General features: G+C 37.9%; 1 long non-coding RNA gene across 1 annotated transcript; it reads right to left on the bottom strand.

Annotated features, from left to right (window-relative positions):
- Positions 20 to 21,000, bottom strand: LOC110256953. Its single transcript, XR_002339043.1, has 3 exons — positions 20,236 to 21,000; positions 15,007 to 15,111; positions 20 to 79 (listed from the first exon to the last, which is right to left on the bottom strand). It is a non-coding gene; the product is annotated as an uncharacterized LOC110256953 (long non-coding RNA).

Raw genomic sequence — 25,278 nt, 5'->3', positions numbered from 1 at the left:
AATTTTGTTGGTTTTAGGAGAGAAGTTGAGCTCCAGTTCTTCTATTCCACCATCTTAATCCCATCTCCTGAGAAAAATACTGAGAAAGCACATATTCCTTAAAAATGTAAAATATATTTTTTGCTCCTGATAAGAGATTGTAAAAAGTTTTTCTTTACCTCTTAAAATAATCTCTCTAGAAAACAAAGATTCTGTATTTTGTCAAAAATAATTTTGTGTTGACTTTACCAGGTTTTTGATTATTTAAGAAAGCTGAATCTTCCCTTTTTAAAAAGTAAAGTTTTTTTTTAACTATTCATCTTTCTGTGCTTGCCTGTAAAGTCTTTGTCATATGCTTAAATGGATAATTAAGTATTATTCCACTATGATCTATGGTCCTATTTGACCAAGTGCTTTAAAATCATTTTGATTTTTTTTTTTTACAAACTTCCCCAAAATCAAATTCTAAATGAATTTGACCTTGAACTAACTTTGGGATTTTTCCAGTGGGCCCCTGGAGCATCTCAAAATATTTGTTCTCTCTCCTTACAAAAAGGGAGATTTTAAACTAATTAGACTTATTTTAAACTAATTAGGCTTATTTCCATATTAAGTTATACTAAGTAATACTAAGCCTTTTTTATGTTGTGTTCATACTAGTATATGTTTTATGTGTTCCAGATTTTTTGTGGAATTCCTGGAAATCTGATATGTCCTGATATAATGTTATCGGTGATGATTTCAGTTATTATCTTAAAATGTCATAGAAATATCCATATTTTCTTATCTGTTCCATTATAATGAACTCTCATCAGATCTTTAATAATGACATCTTTAAGTCTTTTGTCATTTACAGAGAATTATTGTTTTACTCTGATGGTTTGCAATAGTCTTTCTGAAAAATTATATCATCTTCAAGGAGATTCAGGAAAAAGGATTTGACAGTTACAGATTTCTGATAACTTTAAGATCACAAAACTAAACAGGGTAAGAATTTCAAGGACTAATGGAAAAACTGGATTCAAACAAAACAAGTATTAATTGTATGGAACTAAGTGAACTGAAGAGGATGACTACGTTTTTTATAATTTTTTTGTTTAAAAACATTGCTGGTTCCTTAGTGTTTTATTTTCCCCAATTCAAGGAAACCTTTATTCTTAAGCTATCTATGACATGCAGCAATTTGGTAAAGTATACCTTTGTAAACAAAGATAAAACATTTATTTTTTTCTCCCTACTTGATCCCTCCAAAATTTGGAATTTTTTTTGTTGTCTTTTTAGGGCCATACCCGAGACATATGGAGGTTCCCAGGCTAGGGGTTGAATCGGAACTGTAGCTTCCGGCCTACACCACAGCCACAGCACTGCTGAATCTGAGCCACATCTGCAACCTACACCACAGCTCACGGCAATGCCAGATCCTAATCCACTGATCAAGGCCAGGGATCTAACCTAGTCCTCACAGATACTAGTCAGGTTCATGAACCGCTGAACCACGACGGGAACTCCTGGAAATTCTTAAGTATTCTTTTCGTAGCAGTATAGTTACTTATTTCCATGAGTTTAATTAGAATCTGTTCTCCTTATAACAGGACACATTCAAAAACATTGTCCATTATTCCCAAGACTTTGACTGGAATGCCATATTTGAGAGAGATGTGCATAAACTCAGATATTTCAGTTTTAAGAAATTAAGGTTGAGTTTATGGCACCAACAATGCCCCCTGGAAAAATTGACTTGGTACCTTGCTTCATTCCAGCAAAACAGACTTAAAGTTTATATGGTCAGTCGCTATTTTTGCTGTGCTTATGTAAATAATCAGGCCAAGTAATACAAACAAATTTGTTTTACTGTGATTTTCTTTGGAAAAGAAATGGGGATGATTATAGAGAGAAAAATTATGTTTTCACCTTTGTAGATATTAGATTCTAATCCTGTTAATTGTCTTTGAAATAAATATATAAGTGTGTGTGTATATATACATATATATATGTATGTATGAATGTATATATATATATATATGTATATATACATATAAAAATTGGAATCACTAGGAACAAAGTCTGCCCTTGAATCTCCTTGCAAGGGACTATACCAAGTTCTCTTCATTACCCAGATGGTAGCCAAACCTCAGGAACTTGAACCTTTGAAGAAGCCTCTGCCTGACATCTGGCCCTAAGCAAATGTTGGATAGCTGTAAATCAGATTGACTAGGAAGAAAAGTAACCAATAGTGAGGTAGAATTCTCCCAAGACACCAGATCAAAACTTCATACTGTAACTAAACATGAAACCTTGTCTTCTATTTCTTTCTTTTCCTCTGGCATTGGCCTGGAAAGATAATGCCATCACCATTATTTCCAAGCCATTGCTAAGGGGCATACTTTTTCAGACTGCTGGATTTGTCATCAAAAACTCTGATCTGTCCATGAGGCTAGAGACCCCCTGGTCCATTTCCCTGTCTCTGGTTAACAACCTGAAATTTAGGGAACTTTTGCATCCAGGCCCTATGCAAAGGACACAAGGCAAAAGTAACCAGAATAAAACAACCTGTGTGGTCTACAAATTCTTAAAATTTCACTGGCCTCCATGACTATCAGCTTTCCATTCCTGAGCCAAAGATACAAAAGGGAATGACCTGGAGGCATTCATGATTTGGGATTTACTTCCTTTCACAGGGCCCTACTTCCCTAATTAGGAGTAAATATAAAGGAGGCTATCATTAGGAACCTCTTCCTAACTTTTGAAAGTATTGTGGAATCTCCTCTCAAATTAATAGCTGCCTCCCAAATGCTTAGACTCTCTGGTCAAAGTTGTTCTTGATAATAAGATAGCCGTTGATTGTCTTTTAGTTGATCAAGGTGTCCATGCTGTGGCCAACAGCATCCTGCTCCTCCTGGATTAACTCTTCTGGGAAAGTTGAAACTCAGTTACATAAAATGATTGAGCGAGCTGCTTGGCTTAAAAAGGGGACTCCTCCAACGGGATTTTTGATTTATTTAACTTTTACTGGTTAGATCTTGGTGACCATGGTTCCAAACATTGGGAATTATCTCGCTTATAATAATCATACTAGTTTTCTTGAAGCACTGTATTCCCTCCCCTTTGGTAACCATAAGTTTTTCAAAGTATGTTAAGTTTTTTTCTATTCTGCAAATAAGTGCATTTGTATCCCTTTTTTTAGATCCCATGTATAGCTGATATCATATGAGGTTTGTCATCCATTGTCTGACTAACTTCACTTAGTAAGATAATTTCTAGGTCTATCCATGTTGCTGCAAATGGCATTGTTTCACTCTTTTTTATAGCTGAGTAATATTCATTGTATATATGTACTGCATCTTATTTATCCATCCCTCTGTTGATGGACATTTAGGTTGCTTCCCTGTCTTTGCTATCGTAAACAGTGCTGCAGTGAACATTGGGGTGCATGTATCTTTTCAGTTATGGTTTTCTCTGGATAGATGCCCAGGAGTGGGATTGCTTGTTCATTTGATAGTTTTATTTTCAGTTTTTTTGAGGAATCTCCATACCGTTTCCCATGGTGGTTGCATCAATGTACATTCCCACCAACAGTGTAGTAAAAGTCTTCCCTTTTCTCCACACCTTCTGCAGCATTTATTATTTGTAGATTTTTTGATGATGACCATTCTGACTGGTGTAAAGTGGTACCTCCCAAACTCATTCTATGAGGCCACCATCACTCTGATATACCAAAACCAGACAAAGATACCACAATAAATGAAAATTATAGGCCACTATCACTGATGAACATAGATGCAAAAATACTTAACAAAATACTAGCAAACTGAATCCAACAATATATTAAAAAGATCATACACCATGACCAAGTGGGATTTATCCCAGGGATGCAAGGATTTATCAATATCCACAAATCAATCAGTGTGATACACCACATTAACAAACTGAAGAATAAAAGCTATATGATCCTGTCAATAGATGCAGAAAAAGCTTTTGACAAAATACAATACATGTTTCTGATAAAAACCGCCCAGAAAGTGGGCATAGAGGGAACCTACCTGAACATAATAAAGGCCATATGTGACAAACCCACATCTGATATAATTCTCAATAGTGAAAAGCTGAAAGAATTCCCACTAAGATCCGGAACAGGACAAGGATGTCTGTGCTTGCCACTATTCTACATAGCGTTGGAAGTCCTAGCCACATTAATCAGAGAAGAAAAACAAATAAAAGGAATCCAGGAATTCCCATGGTAACTCAATGGAAACAAACCCAACTAGTATCCATGAGGCTGCAGGTTCAATCCCTGGCCTCACTCCAGCATTGCCACAAGCTGTGGTGTAGGTTGCAAACATGGTTCACATGCCACATTGCTGTGGCTGTGGTGTAGGCTGGCAGCTGTAGCTCCAATTCGACCCCTAGCCTGGGAACTTCCATATGCCATACCAGCAGCCCTAAAAAAATAAAATAAAATAATAAAAGGAATCCAAATTGGAAAGGAAGAAGTAAAACTATCTCTGTTTGCTTATGACATGATACTATACCTAGAAAATCCTAAAGATGCTACCTGAAAACTTTTAGAGTTCATCAATGAATTTGGTAAAGTTGCAGGATACAAAATTAATACACAGAAATCAACTGCATTTCTATATATTAACAATGAAAATCAGAAAAGAAATTAGAGATACAATCCCATTTACCACTGCATCAAAAGGAATAAAATACCTAAATAGACAAAAGACCTGTACTTTGAAAACTATAAGACACTGATGAAAGAAATCAAAGATGACAAAAACAGATGGAAAGATATACTATGCTCTTGGATTGGAAGAATCAATATTGTCAAAATGACTATATTACCCAAGGCAATCTACAGATTCAATGCAATCCCTATCAAATTACCAATAGCCTTTTTCATAGAACTAGGATAAGAAATTTCTTAATTTGTATGGAAACACAAAAGACCCCAAATAGCCAAAGCAGTCCTAAAAAGAAAAATGGAGCTGGAGGAATTAGGCTTCCTAACTTCAGATTATACCACAAATTTGCAGTCATCAAAATAGGGCTGGCACAAAAACAGAAATATAGGTCAATGGAACAGGATAGAAAGCCCAGAAATAAACCCATGCACCTATGGGTCAGCTAATCTATGACAAAGGAGGCAAGAATATACAATGGAGAAAAGACAGTCTCTTTAATAAGTGGTGTTGAGATAGCTATATGCAAAAGAATGAAATTAGAACATTCTCTAACACCATACACAAAAATAAACTCAAAATAGATTATAAGGACCTAAATGTAAGACCAGATACTATAAAACTCTTAGAAGAAAACATAAGCCAAACACTCTGACATAAACATTAATATCTTCTCAGATCCACTTCCTAGAGTAATGAGAATAAAACAAAAATAAACAAATGGGACCTAATTTAACTTAAAAGTTTTTCCACAGCAAAGGAAACCCTAAACAAAATGAGAAGACAATCCACAGCATGGGAGAAAATATTTGCAAACGAAGTAACTGACAAGGGATTAATCTCCAAAATAGACAAGTAACTGACAAGGGATTAATCTCCAAAATAGACAAACACCTCCTGCAGCTCAATATAAACAAACAAACAAACCCAGACAACCCAATTGAAAAATGGGTAGCAGACCTAAATAGACATTTCTCCAAAGAGACATATAGACAGCCAAAAAACACATGAAAAGATGCTCAACATCACTATTTATTAGAGAAATGCAAATCAAAACTACTATGCAGTACCACAAGTAAAATCCTAACTGACTGAAATTCCAGTATGGAATTTCCTGGATTAGCACTAGTGAGGTAATCCACTTGATAGCTCCCTTTTGTTCTCCAAATGAAGGTGCCTTGCCTGAAATAATCTACTCTTTTGTCCTTCTGCTTATAAAAACCTTCCATTATATAGAGCTCCTTAGAGTTCTTTCCTGTTTGCTAAATTGGATACGGTCCAATTCATGAATCATTGAATAAAGCCAATCAGATCTTTATATTTATTTACTCAGTTGAATTTTTTTTAACAATTCTTAGATTGGTGTTAATATTCTGTTTTGTTAGTGTTAGTCAAATTTCTTGAATATATTTGTGATATTTTACTATCCACACAGATGTTTTATCAGCTAAAAAAAGAAAAAATTTGAATTCTTTTGTGGTGCAGCAGTTTAAGGATCAGGTGTTGTCCCAGCTGCAGCTTGGGTTGCTGCTGTGCCGTGGATTTGATCTCTGCCCCAGAAACTTCTACATGCCATGGGTGTGGTAAAAAATAAAAACTATTACTCAATTGCAATTTCTTGAACTTAATTCTGTTCACAAACTATTTTAAATTGAAAGTATTTAAGAAATACTGAACGGTAAAGAAATTTAGATATTGTCATTTTATATTTCCTCATGTTATCATTTATCTCAAATGCCATCTTATGTTTAATTGATTGCCTCTGTGTATCAGCTAAGTCTAAAGATGGGAAAACAAATCCAGATGTTAGCATATGGAGAAAAAAAAGAAAATTTTACCTCTTTTAAAGCAGAATTGCCTCATCCCCCTCCCACCCCTACCCCCCATACCTTTTTGTGTTAATACTTTGCTTCCTAAATTATTGGATTTGTTTCCTGGAATCCTGGACTAAAGCTTCAGGGACAGACTTGAGTAACAATAGATAATCCCAGAACCTGAATTGATTTCTGAAGGGCAAAAATCTGGCTAGCCAGCATGCTTTGCTCTGCAAAGTGAAGATTGGACAAAGCTGAAGGGTCCCAGAAAACAGATAAGCTTTTGGAGACTGTGGAAGATATTAGAGCATAGACAGAAGGACACTGTCAGCCACAAAGAAATTTGGGGCATAGATTAAAAATGTAGCATAGAGATTTTACTAGGTATCACTGTGGTATATGCAATCTAAATTCTCTTCTCCATTCCTCATTAAATCTTCAGTAAAAATCTACATTAATCTAGGGGCCCGGCCTTTTTTTTTTTTTTTTTTTGTCTTTTTAGGGCCACACCTGTGGCATATGTAAATTCCCAGGCTAAGAGTCAAATAGGAACTACAGTTGTCAGCCTACACCACAGCCACAGGAACACCAGATCCTTAACCCACTGAGCTAGGTCAGGGATTGAACCCATATCCTCATGGATACTAGTCAGGTTTGTAACCTGCTGAGCCACAGTGGGAACTCCATGCAGTCAGGTTCTTAACCCACTGTTCTACTGTAGGAATTCCTGGGCCTATTTTTTATAATGTGACATCTTGCTAGAAATAACAACTAAATGAGTGTGGGCAAGAGCTGCCCATGAGCTTTACAAGGTTATGTACTAGTAGTAAGTTACACTGGGAGGGAACAGATGGAAGGAGTGATATTCTGGAGGCTTCTGAAATACGGGTAGAGTTGACAGTGTGCATTGATGAGCACCTGATGTCTTTTGGTGGCTTTTGATCAGATCCTTTGTCTGTTCATTTTGTCTACTTAAAGAGATTTACAAGAGATAGACTGACCTCATTCTCCAATAACTCTACACTCTACTGAATAATCACAGTGCTTCTTCCTTTCAGAAAGCGCTTTATAAATATTAATCTCCATATCATTCCCATAAATTCCACTTTTTAAATAAAAGGGAAAAGACAGCTGCTTCCCATTAATTATATCAGAAAATTGATTGGACATTTTCTGAAGAACTTGACTATGTATGAGGAAAAAAGTAATTTCCCTCTACTCTTCTGAGTTCTTAGCTGATACACTTGTGAAAAAAGGTTAGCCAGAGAAAAACTAACATAAGTTTATTAACATGTATACACATGTATACGTAGGAGGTGCCCAGGATAAAAAGAGTCATTCCCCTAGGTGTCTTTAGAATTTAGGATTAAATACCATCTTAATAGGGAAAGGGGAGGTGGGATACAGACTTTTGGGGGACAGTAAATGATTTTTATAAAAGGTGGAAAGACGAATGGGCCCTTAGAGAAATACATGGGAGGTGTGATAGTTTGTGACAAAGTTTGTCTGGGTGTGCTGTCAATTTTTAGTTTTCTTTCCTGTGATAAATTAATCTTCCCTGGTTGATAAAACTCCTTCCTAGGGAGGAGATTTATGACAGTTGAGTTCCTTTTGGAGGATTTGTCTTAAGACAGATAAGAGGAGTTAGAAGAAAGCCTCTTCCTGCATTTGCTGTTTTTCAAATGCCTACAGCTCAAAATAATCAAAATACCAAAGCGGTGTATTTGGGTTGGCAGGTACTGAACTCCTACAATCATATTTTTGGGTGACATGTTCTGCTACCCTTCAACTGCAAATACAACTTCTACCTCTTGGCATAGGTAGCCCCAAGGTTGAAAAGCTCCAAAGCTCCAAGCCTTCAATCATGGTAGAGGCTCCATCTGACATGTGAAATTGATGAGTCATCAGTTCTAGTCCTGCTTGGGGCACTTGCCCTGTGATATGATCCTGGGGATGTTTCCTTATTTCTCTCATCTTAGGGGAGAAAAAAAAAAAATCTCTTCCTCTACCAATATTACCAGCTGGGGCCCTGTAAATTATACTGGCCCAAATTAGATGAACGAGAGAAATGCAATAGAAGTTCATTATCATGTGTGTTGAACATGTACACATGGGAGCACTCAGTGATGAGTTGCCTGAACTGAAATTTAGAACTTGGAGGATTTAAATACCAGTAAAGGAAAAGGGTTAGAGACTTCTGGGTGGCAGAGGCAAGTCTGGGGAAGTGACCAGGAAAAGTATGGTAGACAAGGGTTGTTTAGTAAGGTTTATTGTGCAGATTTAAGTCTATGCTTCTCCAGTCATAAAAAGAGTTGGTAAAAGCCCTTTTTCTGAATGGGAGAGAGAGATTTCTACAAACAGAAATCTTTATAAATGTATGTTTCCTTTACAAAAGAAACTTTGTGCCCTGCTTTTAGAGCTTTTTCTGAGTCTGATGATGCTCCATGGCCTTTAGCTCAAAATAATCCATATGCCAAAGAGGCATATTTTGGATGGCATGTTCTGGTACCTCTCACTACCTCTCTTCTGTGAAAGAGATCTTCCTTTGCATTCATTTTACCTAAGAAACAGGATGTAAAACTTTTCACTCAGAGAACATTTTAACAAGATATTAGTGTGCATGCTTGGGGATTTAGGAGATTCCTTTGTGTAAGAGGAGAGAGAAAAAGGAAGTTCCCTGGACAAAGTTCAGTGAATTCCCTAGAGGAAGGCAGAAGCCAGAGGGTTTGAGTGTTCTTAGAGGAATAGAAAGCAGAAAAGAAGACTATGGTGGTGAATTTCTAACAGTCTGAGCTTACAGCTCAGCCTTGCCCATCTTAGCTGTGTGACTTGGGGCAAACTACTTACTCTTTCTGGGCTTCAGTTTCCTTATTTGTAAAATGGAATAATAATAGTATTCATCTAATAGCATCAAATATACCAAGTCCCTAACAAGTACTATATAAATCTCCCTTTATTATTAACTTCCCTTTTCTTGAGGCCAGAGAGAACAAAATTTGAAGGCAAATTTTAAACTTATTAGCTGAGAGGATAGCGAACAAACCTTATATGTCTCCATTGTGCAATTTTCAGTGGGCTTCACATAATTCACTGATGTTTTTGTGCATGTTTTCTTTATTATGTTTGTTTCTAAAAAGAACATTTATAGTATAAGCCCTATTTACTTCATCTGAAAGTATCCACTTGTGAGAGATAACTTCGTTATTTCAGATAAATATATAATAAATCTGAGTGATAACTGTTGGGACTGAGTTTCACAGGGTAACTGTTATTGCTTTAAAAGCTAAAAAAAAAAAAAAAAAAAAAAAAAAAAGAGTTCCCATTGTGGCTTAGAAGTAACGAACCTGACTGGTACCCATGAGGACTTGGGTTCAATCCATTGCCCCACTCAGTGGGTTAAGGATCTGGCATTGCCGTGAGCTGTGGTATAGGTCACAGATGCAGCTTGGATCTGACATTCCTGTGGCTGGCTGTGGTGTAGGCTGGCAGCTGCAACTCCCATTCAATCTCCAGCCTGGGAACATCCATGTGCCATTTGTGTGGGCCTAATAACAGGGGAGTTCCCTTAGTGGGTCAGCGGTAACCAACCCGACTAGGATCCATGAGGATGCAGGTTCAATCTCTGGCCTCATTCAGTGGGTTAAGGATCCAGCATTGCTGTGAGCTGTGGTGCAGGTCACAGACGAGGCTTGGATCTGGCATTGCCATGGCTGTGGTGTAGGCTGGCAGCTGGAGCTCCAATTCGACCTCAGCTTGGGAACTTCTATATGCCACAAGTGCGACCCTAAAAAGCAAAATAATAAAAATAATAATAATTAAAATGAGTAAGATAAAATATGAATAAACTGTGTTTCAAAAGTCATGTTTGGGTCTGAGAAAATCACCCATGTTAACCACATTCATAGGAAGCCAATTTTAGGATTGATAAAGGAAAATATGTCTCTCAGAAAAGTCTGTCACAAGGGCCAAGATCATTCAGCAAAACAAATTATAGATTGGAAATTATTGTGTTGATTCAGAGTCCAGAATTAAAGATAAAAGAACTGAATGAGCAAAGGGGGTATTGACACCAAAGTACAGAAATCTGCTTAAATCTGTGTGATGAATTATTTTGTAGTTTCAAGGAATACTTCTTTCTTCAGAAATCCAGACTTGTCATCAGATCACCCTTCTCCCAGAACAGTAGCAAAGACAGAATGGATACACCTTCTTTGATTCTGGAGACTCCAGGTAAGGAGAATTTACTGCACTCAGGTAAAGCCTATGTTTTGGATCCTGTCTCGACTACTTACTAGCTTTGTGGATGGGTAAGTGAATTACCACCCCACCCCTTTGGTTTTCTAGTGCATCAAATGGGGAAGATATAGAAGTTACTTTATTGGGACTGAATGAGATAATAAATGTAGTGCTTAGTACAATGAAAGTACTATATTAAAAAAAATGTTAGTTGCTATAGATTGCATTCCTATTATGACGCATCCTTGGTCATAATTAATTGTATCATGGCCTTTATTGTATCATTTATACTCTACTCTTCATGGTAGAATTCCTTAATGAGCATTGCACGGCTCATATAAATGCTATATTTACAGTTCACCTCAACTAGGTAACTTCAGTATCTCTATTTAGAGGCCTATTCAGATTGTTCCCTTTGTTTATCTCTTTCTACTGTTAAGCCTGCTTTAGTATGCAGCTTTTCATCTGCCCATTGGGCCTCTGGGGACTTTGTTGAGGTTGATACCTTAAGTGAGGATAGTCACAAAAGATGGAAGGCCCTTTGGGCTGGCACTGTAGCCACAAGAAGGTCATCAGTCCTCTATCAAGCCATCAGGGTGAAACCACTCTGCTCTTCTCAAGGTGGAGAGTTTACTCTCTCCTGGAAAGTCAGGAATCCTTAAGGTCGGCTCTCTACAGGATTTCAATATGGAACATGCCATGCTGGTCTTAAGGGTTTCACTGGACCCAGAGGGGAGAAAGCCCTGTAACAATCTCTAGGAGACCCTTCTGTTCTAATAGCCGCTAAACTCAAGGTAATTAGGCAATGCAGAGTTGGAGGTCAATTTCAATTTCACCGAGTGACTTTTTTTTGGTTTGTTTTATAATGATTTTTATTTTTTCCATTTTAGCTGATTTACAGTGTTCTGTCAAGTTTCTACTGCATAGCAAGGTAACCCAGTCACACATACATATATACATTCTTTTTTCTCACATTATCGTGCTCCATCATAAGTGACTATATATAGTTCCCAGGGCTCTAGAGCAGGATCTATTGCTTATCCATTCCAAAGGCAGTAGTTTGCATCTATTAACCGCAACTTCCCAGTTCATCCCACTCCCTCCCCCTCCCTCTTGGCCACCACAAGTCTGTTTTCCATGTTCATGATTTTCTTTTATGTGGAAAGGTTCATTTTTGCCATATATTAGATTCCAGATATAAGTGATGTCATATGATATTTGTCTTTTGCTTCCTGAATTACTTAGTATGAGAGTCTCTAGTCCCATCCATGTTGCTGCAAATGGCATTATTTTGTTCTTTTTCATGGCTGAGTAGTATTCCATTGTATATATACACCACATCTTCTTAATCCATTCATCTGTCGATGGACACTTAGGTTGTTTCCATGTCCTGGCTATTGTGAATAGTGCTGCAATGAATATAAGGGTGCATGTGTCTTTTTCAAGGAAAGGTTTGTTTGGATATATGCCCAAGAGTGGGATTGCTGGGTCATATGGTAGTTCTATATATGGTTTTCTAAGGTACCTCCATACCGTTTTCCATAGTGGTTGTACCAATTTACATTCCCACAAATGGTGCAAGAGGGTTCACATAGTGACTTTTTAAAATCTCTTAACCAAGTTCTGAATATTAATTATATTTTGAAAATATGTCCAAAATATATAGAAAAACAACAGAAGAGAAAAACCCTGCAAATCGTCTTTTATTTTCCCTAACTAGACACAAATTATTGCGTCCTGAACAGCTGGCTCTGGTGCTCTTAAGGACAGGGGCTTCTCTTCAGAGTCTAAGTCTGTATTTAGCACATGTATGTGCTCAATAAACAATTGTTGAAAAAATAATCAGTAAATAAGTTAACGAATGATGTAGTTGAGATCTAAAAAGACTCTGATCATACTTACATAATTGCCAATAGTTTTCAAAATTTGTTTTTAGCCTAAAAGTCTTTTGTTCAAACAACACTTAGTAGGGAATCTCAGTAAGTCAAAGAGAAAAACTACTCTGACTGATAAGAACAGAATACCCAGACCAGGAGTTCCCGTCGTGGCTCAGTGGTTAACGAATCCGACTAAGAACCATGAGGTTGCGGGTTGGATCCCTGGCCTTGCTCAGTGGGTTAAGGATCCAGCACTGCTGTGAGCTGTGGTACAGGTTGCAGACGCAACTTGGATCCCGCATTGCTGTGGCTGTGGTGTAGGACGGTGGCTGTAGCTCCAATTCGACCTCTAGCCTGGGAACCTCCATATGCCACGGGAGCGGACCAAGAAATGGCAAAAAAAGACAAAAAAAAAAAAAAAAAGAAATAAAAAAAAAGAATACCCACCCAGACCATTCCTATTTGGATATTTCTGGCCACTGAGAAGCCTCCCCAGAAACCCTTTTATTCTAGGGGTCACAACACTGCAGTAGACAAACAAGGCTCTTAAAAGACTATCATACTTATTTCAGCTACATTTATTTTCAATATCAATCCCACCAGCTGGACCACTGAATTCAATGAGCTGCATCAGTTATAGAGATGGATTAAGTAAATGAATGGGTCATTACTTTCACGAGCAGCCTAAGATAGTCATTCAGTCAAAATGATAAAAAGTCAGAAGATCAAATGTAAAGCTGGGCAACAATGTCAAAAGAACTGTACTCAATTACATGGTTAATGTATAAATTTTACAGAAATTTGATAAATTATTAGAAGTTAACTAACCAGAATCCTTAATAAACTGAATTCCCCCCCCACACACATTCTTTCACTAGTAAAGATGTAGATGGTAAGCAGATGCTGAAATCAGTCAAAAATATTTGTATGTTATGTTATCTATCCAACACAGCTCTTAGCATTAGGAAGGATACAAGGATGTATCCAAACACGGCCCTTACATTTATAAGCTTTTATAATTTAGCTAGAAAGACAAAACCCACATATATGAAATCATCTGGAAAGAATTTAGTGTTAATTCTATGTAATTAATTTTTTCAAGCAGGTAATTTAATTATTTTAGGACTATTCTTTATAATCCAAGCATCATTAGGTAAATATATTTTCAATGCAAGTTCTTAGAATATACTCCGGAGTTAGTTAAGATTAAATTCAATATCTTATGGTTTTATAGCAATATAACTGTACCATGAAGTGTAAGATTTTGAGTAATAACCTTGAGTCATCATTTAAGCCACAAACATCGAAGTTCAAATCAATCAAGAATTTCAGACAAGAGTGAGAGAGCAAAGTCAAATCATAGGCACCACACCTGGGACGTTTTACAATCAACACTTAGCAAACCTTCAAGGAAAGAACAATTCCTTCCATAAACAAATTCATGGAATAAAAAAAGGAGGTGTTCTTGAACTAATTTATGACTAAAATGATAGTGATACCATTATCACTCCTGGATAATTTAAAAAAAAATTAGGCAAACCTGACTTATGAAATGAGCTGCTAATATACCAAGTTGGAGAGGTACCAAGTTTAACTACATTGGACCACTTGCATCATTGAAGGGGCAGTGTTTTCTTCTTACTGGAAAAGACACTTTCTCTGGATACAAATTCACCTTCCCTATATACAATGCTTTTTCCAAAACTACCATTCATGCACGTACAGAATGCCTTGTCCACCATCATGGTTTTTTGCACAGTATTGCTTCTAAACAAGATACTAAATTCACAGTAAAATGGGTCCGTACTCACAAAATTCACTGACCTTAATCATGTTCCCCATCATCCCGAAGCAGCTGATTTGATAAACTTTTAAAGACTCAGTTACAGTGCCAGCTATGTGACAATACCTTGCAGGAGAGGAGCAGTTTCTCCAAAAGGCTGTATATGCTGTCGATAAGCATACAGTATAAGGTGCTGTTTCTCTCACAGCCAAGACTCACTGGTCCAGGAGAGGAAATGGGAGTAGCACTATTCATGAGTACTCCCAGTAATCCACTGGCAAAATTTTTGCTTCCTATTTCTAAGACTTTATGCTCTGCTGGTTACAAGGTCTTAATCCCAGTGAGATGAATACTTCCACTAGGAAACCCAACAGTGATTTCACTGAAATCACTACTAAAAGATAAAACTGCCACTCAGTCACCACCTTAGGTTCTCCATGCTTCTGAAACAACAGGAAACCAGGGTTTTTTACTGTTCCCTCTTTACCAAATTGAAATTGGGCTGCTACCCCAAAATGGAGGTAAGGAAGAATACGGCTAAAGCAAAAAGGAGTCTGCGGGACCAAATACAGAAAGAAAAAGCCATCAATCAATACATTGTCATTAAACAAGGTAGAGAAGCTGGTACAGGATACCTTGGGGGAGCTTTGGACTTCAAAGATCAGGTTACATTATAGACCATTAGGTAGCATATTCCATTCCCATGCTGGTCAAAAATCAGTACCATGGCTCCAGGTGGCCTGAGAGATAAGCACAGAGCTATAAATTAGCTGTCCATACAATTACAAACAGATGCAAGTTAAACTGTCCTTACCCAATTACAAACCCAGAGAATTATTCTAGGCCCCTGTGGTGAGAATGTAAAGGAAGAGTCAACCTGGGCCAACATCATGATGCTTAGAAGTCACTCAGTGTAATTTCTTCTAATCCTAATTTCCTCATCTATGGAATGAGAAGGCTGGATTAAATCACTTCCAGTGCTAGCAACCTCTAATTAAGGACCTGTTGGCAAATATATATGAGTCAGAGCTTCTTATTTGGGGAAAAGGTGGTTTGACACTTATATAGGTCCCAGGAAGAGGACAGTACCTCTATCTTTTAACAAATCTTCAATTAACTTTTGTATCAAATTTCCCAAGACCACCCTAGTCTCTGTGATTTGCTAGAAGGACTCACAGAACTCAAAAGATGTTACACTCATGGTTATAATTTATTACAGTGAAAGAACACAGATTGGAATCAATAAAGGGAAAAGGTACATGGGGTGAAGTCCAGGAGAAAACAGGCATAAGCTTCCAGGTGTCCCCTTCCAGAGCACACATTTAATTCTCTCAAGAACATATGTGAAGTGTTGCCAACCAGAGAAGCTCACTTGAGCCTTGGTGTGCAGGATTTTTATTTGTGTTCAGTCATGTATGCATGTAGTGCCTGTGTGACTGACTACAGCTACTCAGATTGCAGCCCCTCCCACCCCTGAATAAAAACAGTCATTTACCTTCAATCCCATTGTTAGGGTGTATTTCTCTTGTCAAAAAAGCACAGCAGGCCCAAGGCCTTAAGCATACAAAAACATTTATCAGGGAGAATATGCCAAGTCCTTTGTATTTCTGCCTTTGTTTCTGAGAGATTCCAGACCATCCATGTAAAAAAAGTAGTCCAAGTACATTTATTTTACCTGTACCCAAAAGTCTTGAGATACTTTAATCTCAGTAAGTTACTGGTGTCTTGCAACACCAAAAGTATTTAGATTATACTATGTTTTTAAAGTTAAAATCTTAAATATAGTTGGGCATGTGAGCTAAAAGTATGTTTTCTGATTTTTAGATCACATATTCAGTTATGTACCTATTTAGTCCCAATAAAATATAAGATTTTTTTCCTATTTTTATTTTGTCTCTGATTGTTAGGATTATATGATAATTCTATTTTGAAACTCTGATGTCACTTAAAGCTATATCATGGACATCTAGGTTCTCAGTGCTTCCACATCTATTTCATTCTTTTTAATGACTGCCTAATATTCCATTGCAGGGTGAATAAAATATATTTAGGTTGTTTCCTACTTTTCACTATCAAAACAATTTTTCCCTGAAAACGTGTAGAGCAACAGAGTTTGATTCTATGCAGCATGCAGAAATTTTTGTTACTGTTTTCAGACAATAATGCAAGCCACCTTGGTTGCTAGATAGGGAAGCCACCCCTTCTCTTATTTGTGTTTCCAAGGAAATAATTAGTGTGTGCTAGAATATTTCACATCTTGGATCTTATGTAACTCTCAGAATAACTATATGTAGCTAAGTATTATTCCTATTTTTAAAATTCTTACATTTTTTTATAGGTTTTTGTTTTTGTTTTTTGTCTTTTGTCTTTTTAGGGCCATAACTGCAGTATATGGAGGTTCTCAGGCTAGGGATAAAATTGCAGCTGCAGCTGCTGGCTTACACCACAGCCACAGCAACACCAGATTGGAGCCACATATGCGACCTACACCACAGCTCAGGGCAACCCTGGATCCTTAACCCACTGAGCAAGGCCAGGGATCAAACCTGCATCCTTATGGATGTTAGATTTGTTTATCCTGAGCCACAATGGGAACGCCTCTAATTATTAAATAACACACATTTATAGGAAATTCTGAAAATAATAGAAATCCATAAAGATAATTAACATCACCTAGGGAGTTCCTGGTGTGATTCAGTGGTAACGAACCCGACTAGTATCCATGAGGATGCAGGTTCAATCCCTGGCCTTGCTCAGTGGGTTAAGGATCCAGCCTTGCCGTGAGCTGTGGTGTAGTTCATAGATGTGGCTCTGATCTGGCATTGCCGTGGCTGTGGTGTAGGCCAGCAGCTGCAGCTATGATTTGACACCTAGCCTGGGAACTTCCACATGCCACAACTCTGCCAACCCCACCCCTCGCAAAAAGGGAAAATTAACACTGCCTATAACTTAGCTGCTCAGAGAAAACCTGACAATATTCCAGTGATTCTCCTTCATACTTTCCTTCTGTGCTGTTATTTCACATAGTTGAAATTCAGCTTTATACATTTCTGTATCCTACTTTTTAATTTAGATTATACAATTTCCTATGTTACTCTTAAGTCAGACATTTTAAAAATGCTGTGCTGTGTAGAATTCCATTGTTCCTGTATCATATGTTATTGGTCTTTTAGTTTCCATTAGTTCTATTATAAGAAATTATTTGCTACAAAGGGTATCTTTGGTGTGTAGAGATTTTCCTGTGTTTTATATTACTTATTTAGGATAGAGCCCTAGAAGTGAAATTAGGAAATGAAAGTTCTTTATGCATACTCCTGAACTGAAGGTTCATTAGTCACTCACTGAATTGTTCCCACCAAGCCTTCAGGTACCCAACCAGGAAGGAGGGTGTCTTAAATAACAATTTTAGCACTCTTAATAACCCTCGAGCTTCATGGTATCAACGGCAGCCATTTACTACACATTTTTTCTTCTTATATTATAAAAAAAAATCATTTACATAGGAATATATGAATAAACAGAACAATTTTAAGACCTTTGCTATAATATACTTTCAAATTTGGTCCTTTAGTTTTTCTATTCGTATTCTATGGTAGAGGGGATCATATTCTTTATATTACCTACATCCTTAACATATATTTTTTAAACAACAAGAAGTTTCCAGTTGTTTAAGATTTTTATTATTGGATTGGGGGAGTATCTGCATGTTGTGGGTAGCAATAACTTAGAAATTTTAAAAATTTCTTATCTAAGATTTTTCTCTATGAAAATCTGCTTATTTAGTTTTCCCTTTAATGTCTGTGTTACTAAAATAAGCTTTTTTCCCCACTGATCCTCTTTCTGAGACACTTCTATAAGGTAAAAATTCAGTTCTTACTGGGAAATGAATAGGAACTATTAATGATTTCAATTTACAAAATATACTTCTGATTCACTTTAATTGTTTGTCTCTACTGTTACCTGCCATTAGGCTTGTATAAAAATGTGTTTATCAAGAAAGATTTTTAAGGAGTTCCCGTCGTGGCACAGTGGTTAACGAATCCAACTAGGAATCGAGGTTGCGGGTTCAATCCCTGGCCTTGGTCAGTGGGTTAAGGATCCGGCATTGCCGTGAGCTGTGGTGTAGGTTGCAGACACAGCTCGGATCCCACATTGCTGTGGCTCTGGTGTAGGCCGGTGGTTACAGCTCTGATTCGACCCCTAGCCTGGGAACCTCCATATGCCATGGGAGCGGCCCTAGAAATGGCAAAAAGACCAAAAAAAAGGAAAAGAAAAAGAAAAAAAGATTTCTAATAAGCATATTCTGAGATTTAGTCCAGTAGGTCCTTCAGTTTAAAACAATTTATCAATTATAGAAAATGTTTTCTTATTGGATGCCTACATGATACTTTTTTTGTTGTTGTTTTTTGTCTTTTTAGGGCTGCACAGATGGCATATGGAAGTTCCCAGGCTAGGGGTAGAATCAGAGATGTAGCTGCCAGCTTACACCACAGCCACAGCAACCTGGGATCAGAGCTGTGTCTGTGACCTACACCACAGCTCACGGCAACACTGGATCCTTAACCCATTGAGTGAGGCCAGGGATTGAACCTGACTCCTCATGGACACTAGTCGAGTTTGTTAGCCACTGAGCCACAACGGGAAATCTTACATGATACTTAAAAGTATAATTCTCTCTCTGTTTTTCTAAACCCAAATACGCATGGAAATTTGCACAATCTGAAAGTATAATTTTATATAAAAACTGATACAGAATAAATGTCATGCACTCTATTTTATATCAATAGGAACTTGTAACATCCAACAGTGTAAGCACCAGTTGTATTTAAGGCAAAATGGAAAATTATACTCTCATTACATTTTTAGATTCAGCATACTGACTCTCACCTTAGGCATATTTGTACAGCACTAAGAATTATAAATGATTATAACTTGCCTAGAAGTCATAGTAATTACTTTCTCGGTACCTAGCTAAAATACAGATATATAAAGTCCTATCTTTTGGCATACAAATTATGCTGACAGAATTTAAAACAGTAGGTTTCTTTTTTCTTTTTTTAACAAGGCTAGACTTTCAGCAGCAGAGCCAACACTTAACAAAAGTTTCGGATGGGGAGGAGTCAGGATTCTGTTTTAACTTTGGCTTACTGTGAGGAATTCATATCTTCCCTAACATATCGCACTAAACTGAATATTCATTCCATCTGGAGCTGACCCAAAGCCACCAAGTGGCTGGCCTTACAGTCTTCTCTAAAGAGAAGGAAAATGTGAGTTCACTGAGTCCAGGATGGGTTAGTTCCATGTGAGCAACTAAAAAACAAGTGCTGATTTTCCTGCAAATACAGGAAGGAACAGGGAGTATGGTGATGGAAGAGGCAGCAAGGAAACTTCGTTTTATTAAGTTTGGTTGAAAAGAAAAGGCTTTTACAGTAAATGGCAGTGATTTTCATTCAGTTCAGTGCTCTCTCGCAGTGATAACACAAAATAACTCTTACTTTCCAGAATCCTTCTCCCCACAAGATCAATTGTACCTCTGAAGCATTCCACCTTAAAAAAACTGCAGCATTCATCATCCATTGTTTCATAAACCTTTTCCAAAGCTATCTAGATTTTTAAGCCATACTATCTACAGGTAGAAACTATTATAAGTTTGCAATGAACTGAGGATTTTTTTTCCTTCTAACACCACCACTACAAATGTAAGGATGCTTTATCATTTTTATATATTGGGAATTTGCCCATGTCCATTTTAATTCTATTCATTTCCTTGGTTATTTAATAAACCACCAGTGACTTCCCCCTGCCCTGCCCCCACAACATACTCAAACTTACTAAACTTCAAACTGAGGATTCCTTATACTCACCTTTGGTCCATCATTTCAGCATGGATTTGAAACACTTCTTTTTCTTGAGTAGCAGAGGCCAGAACTTTAGCTCAAAGAATGTATTTCAATTTGCTTTTAATACTTTTCCTCGAGGTTCCTTTGTACACGTTTGGATTTTCCTCCCATGTACAGTGTGTCTGTCATTTTCCCGCCCACTTGTGTGTCTTCCTGGAATATTCTTGTAGAGTTTTTCCAAATTTCAGGATCTAGGGAAGTTTAGTGTCATAAATTGGGATGTTTTGTTGTCTACAGCTTTTTCAGATTATACATAAAAATATCATTCTAAGCACTGTTGTTTGACTAATCATCTTATATTGCTGGGTACCTCTTTACTCAGAGAAATGACCTGAAGTTTTGCACAGTTCAGGTCTTTATCTCAGTGACTCAATATTTAAGACCACTTTACTCTTACTCTGAGAGTTCCTGTCATGGCTCAGCAGTTACGAACCCAACCAGTATCCATGAGGATGCTTTGATCCCTGGCCTCACTCAGTGGATTAAGAATCTGGAGTTGCCATGAGCTGTGGTTTAAGTTGCAGAAGTGGCTTGGATTCCGGGTTGAACACTAAATAAGTTGCATTCTGGTTGTTCTTTAATTATACACTTGTCTGCTCAGTCCAATGGCACTGCAAATGGTTAAACCTAAAGGAAACCTAAGAATAGGTTTTATTTTATTTTAAAGAATAGGTATATATTCCTATTACCTTTCTTTCTTTCTTTTGTAATGGCTGCACCCATAGCGCATGAAAGTTCCTGGGTTGAGCCCCAGCTGTGACCTACGCCACAGGTACAGCATGGCTGGATCCTTTAACCTACTGGTGAGGCTGGGGATTGAACCTGCATTTCTGCAGTGACCCGAGCTGCTGCAGTTGGATTCTTAACCCACTGTGCCACAGTAGGAACTCCGCAAACTCTTAGTTCTTGATTTTAAACATCAGAATCTAGTTTTAGCTGGCTAGGAAGAAAATAATTTTATTATAAGGTTAGGGAGTAGCTCACAGAATTGAAAGAAAGGCCAGAAAACCTGGATCATAAAATGACAAAAACCAAAGAAAGCTTAGTAGCATATAGCTAAAGTTATGCATTAAAATAGCCTGATTAGGATTCTATTACTGGCCTGATCACAGTAGAGCACTGCTACAAACTATTGCCAATACCATAGTATGGCACAACTATGAATGAATTCTAAGTTTTCTGTTATTGTGCCATTCACTCACAACTCAAAACTCAGGCAAAAGCAATACATATTGCTGGCATCAAGGTTACATATTAGCAATCAGTGTGGGAGAAAGAAAATATATAATCACTCAGTCTTGTCTAATGCAGTGTGGAGCCTTGCCTTCCAATGAACACTCACATACATAACAAGGAATTCTCCCACACTAAAAATGGGTTTTGGGGACTTACTAGTCAGTAAGTGACTATTAAAAATATCCACCAAAGTCCACCCATTTCCTGCCCAGTATACACATATTCAGTATTTCTCATGATTACACTTCAAAAAAGTATCCCACCTAACATAATATACTACCATTGCTCATTCAATTGAGAATGCACCTTCATCAGAGGAAGACAAAAGTCTCATAGGTTAATATATTTAGTTCCATATCCAGTATTTCAGGTTATGTCCATTCCTCCCCAGTTCTTTGGTAATCCCACCACAATATTCTGCAACCAATGCACTTCATTGTAGTTAGCCAATGCCAAAATCCTTCATATAAAACGGAGAAACAGGAGTTCCTGCTGTGACTCAGTGGTAAGAAACCTAACTAGAAACCATGAGGATGTGGGTTCGATTCCTGGCCTCGCTCAGTGGGTTAAGGATCTGGATATGGTGTAGCCATAGGCATGGCTTGGATCTGGCATTGCTGTGGCTGTGGCATAGGCCAGCAGTTGCAGCTCTGATTTGACCTCTAGCCTGGGAACTTTCATATGCCAGTGGACCTAAGACAAACAAACACAGAAAACAAAAATGAAACAATGGAACAAAATAAAGTTAGTTAAGATACAAGCATGCCACAGATAAAAAGAAATGCATATGGCCAGAGGCTCGAGCTCTGCTTTTGAAACTGGTTGTGAGACCCCAAATACCTAGCCCTTATTATTTTGTCCAGTTATCTATTTCATGTTCCTTTGACTTTCATCCAGAATTCTTTAACACGTGTAGGGTTTTTATCCAGTAGAGTGACAAAAACCTCCTTCCTGAGGGATCTGAGGCTCTCCCTGTATAAGGCTGCTGTAATATTCCACTAATTCAATATGAGAGGATAATAAGGAAGTAACTTGGGACTTTGGGGTTTTGTCCATTCTCCTCATGGCTCCCACTGTGTAGCAATAAACTCAATTTCCAAGTGGTGGATTATCAATCACTCCTATCTGTACCTTAACATCCATTTTGCCTGTGTGCTCAATGCTTTTAAGGAATCTGAAATGGCCAAATGTGGTCTCAGCTTCCGATTCAACAATAACATCATTTTATATAACTTTCCTCTCTTGAGTACAAAAAAGGCAGATGGGAAGAAAACGTTTTGTGCGTGAAAATTTTTAATGAACTTAATTTTTTGACTGGAAGTAGTATCATGCGGGCAATCTTAATATACCAGATCATAGTAATTAATGACTAGTGTGTGTCACAGACCTTGCTAAGCAGAGGTCCATAAGTACTGGCATAGAGACAAGTCCTCTTTGGCTAATAACTTCCAACTTCGTGTTGGTCTCTATCAACGGGAAGGGAAAAATCCCTTGTCTCTATCAACCTGTTACCAGTAGCATCCCCCAACTGTGACAGTGAAAAGTGTCTCTAAACTGCTAAATACTTAGTTCAACTGCTAAATTTTGCCCCTGGAAGGCAAAATTGCCTTCACCTGAGAACCACTGACATAGGTGCATCTTTTGAATTCCATCATTCAGGAGAAGTCCTAAAGGAAGGGTGATCACATTCCCAGCATGCATTCTCCTCTCATGCAGCCTCTTTTCATTCAACTGAAAACCAAGGCCTTGGGAGGTCCCGTGTGGCGCAGTGGAAACGAATCCAACTAGGAACCATGAGGTTGTGGGTTTGATCCCTGGCTTTGCTCAGTGGGTTTAGGATCCGGCATTGCCGTGAGCTGTGCTGCACTTTGCAGACGTGGCACGGATCTGGCATTGCTGTGGCTGTGGCGTAGGCCAGCGGCTACAGCTCCAATTACACCCCTAGCCTGGGAACCTCCATATGTTGCAGGTGTGGCCCTAAAGACAAAAAAACAAAAACAAAAACAAAAACCTATGGCCTCATGAAAGTTTCCTATGGATAACTGATTTGAGAAAAGAAAATTCAAGCTTGACTTAGAGTTGGTTGGGTGTATTGTTACTACCAATCAAAAATGAAGTGGCTCACCGGTGGCAGTGAAGAATAGGGAGGGAAAATTCTACGGAGTAGAACCTCAAGCATTTCATAGCCTATCTTTGGCCCGAAAAGATAGGCTATGAAATAGAGGTTATTCATATTCATGGAAAGTGAATTAGTAGTTTGGCTGGATTGTCAGGAGCTTAGAAAAGAATTGGTGGCAATTTAAGAAAAATTGGGAAGGGGTATGCAGATGGATCTCTTAAAATGGATCCAGAGTGTGAGAACATGTCTGAGCTATGTTAATGCTCACAGCAAAGCATTCACAGTGAAAGTGGCTCTGAATAATCAGGTAGAAAATATAACATATTCTGTAAATGTTAATCTTTTGTTAAGCCAGTGTTTAATGGGAGAATAAACAGTACCAGGATAGCAAGGATAGAATCTACAGAAAGAACTACACTTTCGGAGTCTTCCCTGGCTACTGTCACATCCCTTCCCCATCTTTGTCCTCCTACCTCCCCTTTACCAAGTGCCCTTCTCATGGCATATGTTAAGGGGGGTCAGCCCAGCTACCTGGTAGCCAACTCATTGGATCAGAAGGGATAACATTTCAGCAGTTGTGTTCTCATTGGTATATGTATTATGGTCTTATATTTGCTTTTCTTGTCTGTAATACTTTTAGCAGCATCACCATTTATGGATTTACTGAATAGTTTATAGCTTATCATGAATTCTCACACAACACTGCTTTGGCCAAAAAAACTTACTACAGGAGTTCCTGTTGTGGCACAGCAGAATCAAATCTGACTAGTAACCATGAGGTTGTGAGTTCAATCCCTGGCCTCACTCAGTGGGTTAAGGATTGGACATTGCCATGAGCTGTGGTGTAGGTCACAGATGCAGCTTGGATCTGGTGTTGCTGTGGCTGTGATGTAGGCCAACAGCTAAATCTCTGACTCGACCCCTAGCCCGGGAACCCCCATAATGCCATGAGTGCAGTCCTAAAAAGCAAAAACAAAACAAAATAACAAAAACTTACTACATTAAAGAGGTCAGATAATATATTTAATTCTTGTTTTGTTAACCTACGCCTTATCAGCTGCTGTTTCTGAACATTGTAATAATCTACCAAAGACTTAGTTGTTAAGCCAGCTAAGAGACAACATTTAAAGTTGGGGTCTTTCCAGATATAGTGTCTATTTTTATCCAACAACTGACTTTTGATGTTATTTCTCTCATTCCTATTATACATAGGTCCAAGAACTGAGGCTTCTCAGTGTTACACCCAATTATATACTCACAAAATTTTTGCCGTTTGTTCCTCTGACTCTGGACACTGCTATTTTTAAAGGTTTTAGTACGTAAGGAGTTCAAAAGAATTGCAGGAATCAAAACAGCCACATGATAATTTAGATTCTTTATGCCACCAGGCAATCCGGCAAAAAAAAGAAGGTTGCTAAGTTAGTTGGCATGTTTCACCGTTATGATAGTTTCTGCCACACAATTCAAGCAGGGAAAAGTGTAGAGGGAAAACTGGTTTCTCCAGGGTGAGTTCCTGTCCTACCATACATGGTAGCAAGAACCAGCAAGACTTTAGACCTGTGGGATATAAATTTGGTCACACTATTAGGAAAGAAATCTAACTTGCCAAGATAGTAGCCAAAACAAAGATAAAAGAACAGCTGCAAAGGAAG

The sequence above is a fragment of the Sus scrofa genome, chromosome 15 (genome assembly GCF_000003025.6).
Source record: "Sus scrofa isolate TJ Tabasco breed Duroc chromosome 15, Sscrofa11.1, whole genome shotgun sequence".
Lineage (NCBI taxonomy): Eukaryota > Metazoa > Chordata > Mammalia > Artiodactyla > Suidae > Sus > Sus scrofa.
This window is presented reverse-complemented; position numbering and strand designations above follow the sequence as displayed.